Genomic DNA, 9,594 nt, shown 5'->3' with positions numbered 1-9,594 from the left:
CACAGCTCCCTCCTCACTCAACAAAGCCATCACAAAGTCCACACTCCTATGCGGAGCCTGCTCCTCGGCCCGCCAGGCCAACGTTACACAGTCGGAGCCTGCACAGCAGCAGCCCCAAAGCTGAGACCATTCACCTATTCTCCACACAGATGTTCGTCTTGGCTCTCTCCTGCCAATGCTGAAATGAGGCTGGGGGGAGACGTGCAGGAAGGTAGCACCCCGAGAGCCTCACCTCCTCCACTCACAGCCCCAGCTCTGGGTGCCAAGCCTGGGTGTCAGCTGATCCAGGAGGAACTCAGGAAATGTTGGCTTTGAACGCAGAGACTGTTACTGGAACTTTAAGCGGACTAGAATGATGTGAAAATACAGCTACTGTCTATCTTGTGCATCCCCCATCGTAATCCCTGCGCCGATGAATCATAGGATGTGCCCTCTGATTTTTTTTTTTTTCAAGACTCCTCAGATTGGAACTGAAATAACCAGCTTTCAATTCCATTCCCCACTGACTTTCTGGCGCACTCGTAAGTCAGTCTTCGCAGATCTGAGCAGATGGGACCGTAGTGAGCGATCCCCAATGGGCTGGTTTCTTCAGATTTCAGTGTGTTCAACTATCGGATGTGTGTCAGTGCTGCAGTGAGAGATGGGTCACAGTGCTTAGGGGAGCGTGCCTCCCTCCCCAGGTTGCAGTAGGAACAGTGTTGGAACACAGGGTTGTGCCTTCCACACACACTCAAGACGTGCTGCTTGTGTACTGGCTGAAACAGCCGCCCGGCACAGCTCATGTCCACAGCGAGCCTGCAGGTGAGTGACCCAAGTGGGGGGTGAAAGTGGCCAGGTGACAGTTTAACGGAAGGAAATGCCCTGGGCACCACAAGCTCTCACAGTTGGAAATAATTAGGTGTGGGAGAGCAGGGAGGGGACTCTAACTGAAGCCTGTGTGAAATGGCCTGGAACTCAGCTTCCAAGTAGGGTAAAAAACAGCAAATTCCTCCCTTCCCCAACACCTGTAATGGAGTACCCTCGGCTCCGGAGGCCTCTTTTTGAAATGCAATACTCCTGGGAGTGGTCACACCTTCACTTATCAGCTAATACTTTGGGACAGATTAAGCTGAGAGGAAAAAAAATGGGATCTAGGCAAAATGCCTGAGGTGGGGCTGGTGGAGAGAGGTCCAGGAAAGGGGGAGGGGTACAGGTGAATGTGTCAACAGATGTGCACCTGCTGGTGAGCTGGTAAACAGGCACCTTTCACCTACATTCCCAAGGCATGTTGGTCTCTAAACGAAGACCACATCTCTCTTTTTGACCAAAAGTGCAACTTCATTGCAGGTGCTTGCACCGAGTTAGCCTCGTCAGCCCCCTGCAGCTGACATCAGATGGGAGGACAAGCTAAAGAAGCACACTGCTGGCCGGGCTGGCACTGCACTTGCTGCTCGCCTGAGCAGCCGAGGGGAGTAAACATTCCTGTGTGATGGGGCTCTCAGCATGGAAAACTGCCGCTTCCTCCTGCTGGCCAGGGAAGGGGCAGGAAGGGGGGCTCCCTCCTGCTCATGACAGTCTCTGTCATTAGTCTGCAAGAAGCACCTGTCACCCCGTCTGCTTTGCTGGACGACCACTTTGGGGCAGAAGGTTGGTTTCTCCCGGCAGATTTCCGAGTGGCGATGAAGCCACAAAGGTTTGAAGCTGGACCTGGGACCAGCTGGCAGCCCACAGCTGTATCTGAGTCGCTGAGCACGAACCTTGTCGATGTATTTGGCTGATGTGGCCTTTCAGCTCCGTGTGTGACCACAGGGACCTCACTAGGCACAGACACCACACGTGGTCGCTAGTTCCACTCTCTTGTTCATTGCTACTTTCTGCCACAGAAACTTTTCATATCACAGCTATAATAAGAAGCAACATGAAGGTAGAACTGACTTCCTTTCCCCTATTTTCAACCTCAGGTAGCCAAAATCGTGAACACAGAGCTACTGATACTCAACAAAGATCAATTAATTCTGAAAGCAGTCAGTTGAGGGCATCTGAAGTCAGTGTGGACAGACACTGGGTGTTAGCCTCGCCAGGGCTGGCTCTGGGTGGGTGCTAGCCTCGCCTGGACTGGCTCTGGGACCATGGACACACACTGGGTGCTAGTCTCGCCAGGGCTGGCTCTGGCACTGTGGACACACCCTGGGTGCTAGCCTCGCCAGGGCTGGCTCTCGGACCATGGACACACCCTGGGAGCTCTGGATTGGTGCTAGCCTCGCCAGGGCTGGCTCTGGGTGGGTACTACTAGGCTCACCAGGGCTGGCTCTGGGTGGGTGCTAGGCTCGCCAGGGTTGGCTCTCGGACCATGGACACACCCTGGGTGCTAGGCTCACCAGGGTTGGCTCTGGGTGGGTACTACTAGGCTCACCAGGGCTGGCTCTGGGTGCTATGGACACACACTGGGTGCTAGCCTCGCAGGGTTGGCTCTGGGTGGGTGCTAGCCTCGCCAGGGCTGGCTCTGGGTGGGTGCTAGGCTCACCAGGGTTGGCTCTGGGCACTATGGACACACACTGGGTGCTAGCGCAGGGCTGGCGCTGACACCATGGAAGCACGAGCTTCTCACTGTGAGATTCCTTCTGTCCCACATTTCTCTCCTGTGAGACTGGACATTGGTCACAAGGAGATACTCCCTCTCTGTTCCCCAACTGCCCTGTTCCCTGGACAAGGTCATGTCCACTAAGGGAGGAGCGTGAACACCTACCACCAGGATGGATAGCAAACAATTTTGGGGGGAAAAATTAGCACATGTTGCAAACAAATTGTATGTTCACAGGGACCAACTGTGTGCTCATGTTTGTATGTATATACGCAAGTGTGCATAGCCACATACATACACCACATCACCTGTGTACACCGTATGTGTGGACACCTGCTCTGTGAGATAATTCTGCCATTGTTTACTCGATGCAGCATCACAGCCACCAGTCAATGGAGCCACACAAGCATCCTGCCATGCAGATCCGAGGGTTGCAGCCTAGGCTGATGATCTGGTTGGAGTTTAACTTTACATTTACAGATTCAGAACCGGGCTATCATGCATGGGGCAGTGGTGGAGGCTTCTGTAGTTAATAGCTCTCAATAGAATCTCCTAAGATACAGCAAGGGAGGGAAAAAGAGGCAGCAAAGCCGTAGTCAGTGGAATAGCCACGGGAACAATTGGACTCTACACAGGGACATCTGTGAGGTCCAGACTGGGGGAGGGTGGGCAGCACCAGAACCCTGACCTAGGGCCACCAGGGGTCTCAATGCAGCATGTGCCCATGGGAGCCAGTTCTTCCTCCCTGCAAGAGCACAGGGTGTTCCATGGCAGACCATCTCCACCAAGGCCTAATTCAAGAAATGGGGAGCCCTCCCCCAGTTGCCACTCCCATGCTGGGACATGAGTCTCACTGCCCCGGATGTACCTGCAGAGAGCTGATTGCCAGGGGTGGCAGCCTCTGGTCTCGTTCTTAGCACCAGAACCAAGTTAAATCCCAAAGGCCGCCACTTGGACCCCTTTTCCATCCATCCGTTCCTCCTGTGGGAACTGTGGAGGCGACAGGATAGGCCGAGAGTCTGCCAGAGTCGATCGCCATGGATAATGCCCAAGGCAGAGCAGAGTTCATGAGAGCGTTCTTCCCTCTTTCTGTGTTTTTCTCCCTTTTTGAGTGTGAAGCTTGGGCGATGCCAGTCTCAGACCCCACCAAGCCTTGCCAGCTCAAAAGCAAAAAGCTTGCCTAGGTGGGGAGCTGGCCCAAAGGAATGGAGGGGCTGGAGTGGGCAGGACAGCTTCTGACGAGGAGGGTCCTGCACAGGGTACGGGCTGGTGGAGGTGAGCAGGACAGCCTCTGACGAGGTGGGTCCTGCCCAGGGTACGGGCTGGTGGAGGTGAGCAGGACAGCCTCTGATGAGGAGGGTCCTGCACAGGGTACGGGCTGGTGGAGGTGAGCAGGACAGCCTCTGACGAGGTGGGTCCTGCCCAGGGTACGGGCTGGTGGAGGTGAGCAGGACAGCCTCTGACGGGGAGGGTCCTGCACAGGGTACGGGCTGGTGGAGGTGAGCAGGACAGCCTCTGACGAGGTGGGTCCTGCACAGGGTACGGGCTGGTGGAGGTGAGCAGGACAGCTTCTGACGAGGTGGGTCCTCCCCAGGGTACGGGCTGGTGGAGGTGAGCAGGACAGCCTCTCAGATGTCCCTATGGCCTTTGTGCGGCTCCTGGGACGGCAGTTACACAGACTTTGCTTTCATGTGCCCCTCAGTGACATCTGCCACTGGCAGCCTTTGCTCTGTTTACTTTTGAGAACAAGCCACTGTTCGGTTTCCCGCTCTCCAGATGTAACCTTCCGTCTCTCAATTCTCCATTTCTGGAAGGAAAGTTCCGAGAACTGGCTCGCTCACGATCAGAGCAGGGCATGCCGACAGATGCCCAGCCCCCATATGTTATGGGACAAGCTTTAGCCAGTAGGTGCACACCCACTGGGCTCGTCGCTTTCTGTGACAGTCAGTGCGTTGCTTCCCGTGCCCTATTGCATCAGAGTGTGTGCGTATTTCAAAAGCCCGCTCACCTGGTCCATGGTTCAAAGGGACCCTGTGTTCTCAAAGGGTCACTGTGTGCTTTCCTGAGACACAGCCAAGAAAGATGAGTTCAAATCGTTAAGTGGGGTCACGCTAGTAGGAAAACATGGGCATGGAATCTGCAAAGCTCAAAACAACGCAGATTAAGACAGAAAGCAGTGTTCCTCAGTTACAAGGCCTGTACTCCTCCCAAAGACAAGGCTCCTGACCGCACTGAGACTGAGCAGCCGCAGCTGCCGGCGGGAACGGCAGTTACTTATTTGTGTCTGCGTTGGCGGCCTGTTCTAGCTGCCTGTTCTAGCTGCCAGCTTGGTTTACTGAGTCCAGAGTAAATGCAAGAGTGGAGGTGGGTAGAAACGTCTTTCATGCTGGCTATCTTGGAGTTACCGCTCAGATGTTTGTGGACAAGGTGAGGAAGGGGTTTTTAAAATTTTGTTGGGAAGGCAGATCTATAGAGACATACAAGAGAGACAAACATCTTCCATTCACTGGTTCACTTCCCAGATGGCTGATCCGAAGCCCGAAGCTTGGAGCTTCTTGGTCTCCCACATGGTTGCAGGGGACCCCAGGAGCTTACAAGTGACTGTGACACAGGACCCTGTCAACGTGCAGTGTTGCCCTTGACCAGTTCCTGGTGACAGTGGAGCTACGGTAAACCTCCCCAAGATGTTTCCTGCATCCAGAGTTGCTGTGGTTGTTTCATCTAGTATGGCATAGTGCATTAAGCTGCCACTTGGTATGCCCACACCCCCATCAGAGTTTAAATCTGTTAGTCACTCACTTGCACGTTCACCAGCTGATGCAGCCAGCCACTGATGGCTCAAGAGTTTTGGCGCTGCTACCCAAGCATGAAGCCCAGCCAGAGTTCCCGGCTCCTGGCTTCAGCCAGCCCCAGCTGTGGCTGTTGCAGGCAGTTGGGGGATGAATCAGCAGAAGGGAGATTCGTTCTCTCTTTTCTCTGTCTTTCCTTCAAGTAAAGCTCCAGTCTTGCCCCAGACAGAAGGCAGAAGCAGTGTTTATCATAAAGTTGGTTCACATTGAGTTCCCAGCACTCACAAGTGTTCTGCCTGTCCATTCACTTGAGACTACATGCAGGACAAAATCAGACCAGCAAGGAGGGGCCCTGTGGGGTGATGATGATGGACTGACAGGCCATTGTGTCACACGTGGAGAGTGTACGAGAGGAAGGAAGCGGTGCTGATCCATGTCCCGGCACGTGATGGTGGGGGTCCTGGGAATGAGTGCTGGCCAATGGTGTTAGACTGGGGGAGCACCGGCTCCCCCACAGCAGCTCCTGCTTTGAGAACACAGAAGGGCTGAAGGCAGGAGCCTACCCACCCCTCAGCTGAGCTGCCCCAGGGCCACTACCAGGAAAACAGAGAGGTTGACCTCTCCTAATCCAACCTCTCACACTAATTTGTGTTTAAAACCAGGAGTGGCTGAGGACACGGATTACCTAAGGTCGCCTGTGCCCTCACAAAGACATCTCTTAAAGCCATGTGGTAGCCCTGGGCCCAGCGCTAGGATCCCAGAAGGGCCCCAGTAACAATGATTAGGTAGTGAATCTTTGCCACCTGCCAGCATCTCACTGAACATCCAAGAGAGGAAGCGTTTATATGGAACCCGATATAGACAGACAGCAACAGTATCAACAGCAGCAAGGTAGTGATTCCCAGGCCAGGCTGTGTCTCCCGCCCCAAGCCACGCTGGCCAGGGCCCGCCATTTCTTTCCCATGGAGGACACACTTAGCCAGCAAAGCCCTGCTTTTCTCACCTGTATGACAGCTAGTGCATGCTGAGTGTTCACTGAGTCACGGTTCCAACTCCACCATCTTCTTTCAGGCTGCTGTCACAAACAGGAGTCCAGCGTCAAAAAGCAAAGGGGACAGAGGCAACCACTGCTTCTCTCCTGCAAGATGGCACCATCCCATTTCCCCAATGGAAGGCTCACTTTGTGGCGGTGGGAGAAGGGGCTTGGTGTTGGAGCACAAGGACAGGCCTGCAGAGGGAGAGATGCAAACCAGTTCCCAGCCCCAAGGAACTGAACTCGGAACATTTGAGAAGCTCCTGCCAGAAGAGAGCAAGGGCCGCAGCTGCACCTGTAGCCGGAGACCCACACAGGTGTCTGCCTCATTCTCCCTGCGTGAGACTCTGGGTTCAGATGCTCGGCCAGATGTGGTTACCGCTCAGAGAGTGAGAGAGGCAGTGCTGATGCTGGGTGGCAGTGGTCAGGCTGGCATCCTCTCCCACTGCCCGGCACCTCGCCTGACACCTGTGCTAGAATGTGGCAGTGCCCCTGTGTATCCACGTGCATGTCATTACAGGTGCCTTCTGCAATATGCAGTGTGCAAAGGGCATTTTTGAGCTTATCAAGTGCTTGGCACAGCTCAATACCCAACAGAAAGTAAAAGCAAGTGAATGGATGAGAGACAAGTTAGTAGACCCACTCAACAGGTGACAGTTTGTACTTTGTGTCTGGTTTGTCTGTATTTCTTCCTCTAGATGGGGTCCTAGACATGGTGGGCTAAGACGTGCCACCTGCTCATCAAGGGCCCACCATGCCACTGGGACTGAGGTGCCTAGGGACCTGGCAAGGGGCCAGCAGAGGAGCCCCTGGGAACCAGAGCCTCATTGTGTGCAATCACTAATGCAACCCTAACAAGGGCAAGATGCTAGGGACCCCAGGAGCTTACAAGTGACTGTGACACAGAGGAGAGTGACAAGAGACCCAGTTCCCTGGGACTGTGCTTCCCAAGCTCAGTGAGAATGGCCAGGACCCTGGGGGGTGGGAGGAGAGGAATGAAGAAGGCTCCAGCTCCACAGAACACAGAGCCCCGGCCCCTGGAGCCAGGCACACAGGGCCTGACAGAGCAGCCATGCCTCTCCATCCCCTAGCATGGAGAGGAGCTGGCACCAGAGGTGAGGGGCAGGCCTCTTCAGGAGAACACGGCCAGCATCTCTCCTGTCCATAGCCGGAGGGGAACACTCCGCAGCAGCCCTCCAACCCTTGAGTTTGCGCTTCCACCAACATGCCCTTGAGAAAGGAGAGAGACAGCTCTGGCATGTACAGGGGATGGCAAGGGAAACCACGGGCTGGGGCAACACTCCTGGCCAGGGGTAGTGGCAGAGGGATGGCTTCTGGGGCAGGAGGCCTAACTGGATTTGGGAAACAGCCAGCACAGGAGCCCAAGGAGGGGGCATATGCTCCTGGCACTCTCCAGCAGGAAGTGGCTCCCGGCCTCCAGGCATGGGAGTTGTCCAAGCAGTGTGCTGTTCCAGCAGCTGCTTTGCCCCCACCCACAGCTGACTGTCCCACACTTCCCCAGCGCCCCATGTGGTCCTGAGTCCAGGGACCCTGGACAAGCCCTGCTTGCTCAGTGTTGGAGGGAACCCTCACATTCCCCCAGGCTGGGCCTTGAGTCATGGCCTCACCCCAGCAGGTACACAGCAACCTCAAAGACACCATGCAGAAACCAGGAAAACAGCAAAGACCTGGCGGCCCAGCGAGCAGTGGAGCACATGCTGCACACTGAGATAGAACAGCCTGGACTGAGCAGGCCAGTGTTTGCCCTTCTGGGGCAGGCATGCAAGTACAGGGCTGTGGAGCAGCAATTGTCCACAAAACACCTGTCTGCCTGGCTCAGGGGCACACCCTGTGAGCTCCCCATAGGATTGGGAAACCAGGGAAGGGAGATGGGAAAGGGTGCAGACCCCAAGCTGACCAAGGAGAAGGGACAGGTGCAAGAGGTGGCCCTCATGCCACAGGATACCAGGTGGCCAACACTCAGGACACATCGCCTGTACCCAGTACCCACAAGGCTGAGAATCAGCAGGTGGTGTCTCCTCTTATTCCTCTACAAGCAGACTGCCCTGTAATGTCAGCCAAGGAGCCTGGTCTTCCGTTAAGCCAAAGTCAGTCATGGGCTCAGGGTCAGTGAGATAGACGCAGAGCTGCAGGGGGACCAGCCTTGTTTCCATGCCCCTGCAGCTGCAGGAGAGGACAAGAAAGACAGCTGTTGGGCCAACTTCTGCTGCTTTCTCAGGCACATCATCAGGGAGCAGGATCGTAGAACAGCAACAAGGACCAACAACTGCACACACACCTGTGTCACAGGCAGTGGCTTAACCCCCTGTGGTCCTTCCTTAACCAGCGACCCCCTACTTACTCCACTCCTCCTCTCAGACCCTGTGTCCAAGAACCCGTGCACTTTTAGTTCAGTTGGCTTCCATGGTGCTTCCTGCTGTCAGGGCAACCATGATCCCCTGATCCCCAAGGGGCAGGTTGAACAGGCGGCAGCCCTGGACACCAGCGACAGCAAGCAGAAGGAACCAGCGGGGCAAGCTGGCCGTGCTGGCACCTGGCCCACAGGAAGGCTCCTATGCGAAGGGCAGAGACGCGAGCTCGGGCAGCCGCCCCATTCTTAGATATACTTGCAGGCTCTGTGGACACCTTCTGTGGTGCTGCTGACCCAGATGGGCACTGAAGGGTGCAGGAGAGCATTGCTTTCCTGCCTAGGGAGGGCAGGGTGCCAGTGCTGGGCAGACGCCCTCGGAGGCTGCTGTGTACCCAAGTAGAAGTGATAGTGATGGGAGAAGTGAGTGGCTCAGGGCCAGGAAGGATGGACACTGAAGAGGAGACCCTGGCTGGCCTCTCACCAGTTTAGCTGGGTGTTGTGTTGGGTGACACTGCTCTGTATGGAAGCTGGGTGGAGCAGGAGGAGAGGGGTTCTGGGTGGGGACTGTGCCCACTAAGGGGCTCTCTGCCATCAAGAAGACTTAGGGGAGTGTCTGCCAGCTCTATGGATAGGGCCTGAGATGGGCAGCCTCCTCTGGGACTGGGGGTGAGGACCAACAGAGTTGCTGATGGGCGCTTGGTGGGGTCAGGGCACCAAGGAGCTGCAGTGCCAAGCCATCTCCAGCCAGCCAGGCAGCGATGAAGGCTCTCCTCGGGCTCGTCCTCAGCCCCCTCCCACAACCCAACCACGCTGGACCTTCTGGCCACAAAGCAGCAGCTGC

This window comes from Ochotona curzoniae, unplaced genomic scaffold (assembly GCF_017591425.1).
Source record: "Ochotona curzoniae isolate NIBS_2020 unplaced genomic scaffold, NIBS_Ocur_1.0 contig_64, whole genome shotgun sequence".
Lineage (NCBI taxonomy): Eukaryota > Metazoa > Chordata > Mammalia > Lagomorpha > Ochotonidae > Ochotona > Ochotona curzoniae.
This window is presented reverse-complemented; position numbering follows the sequence as displayed.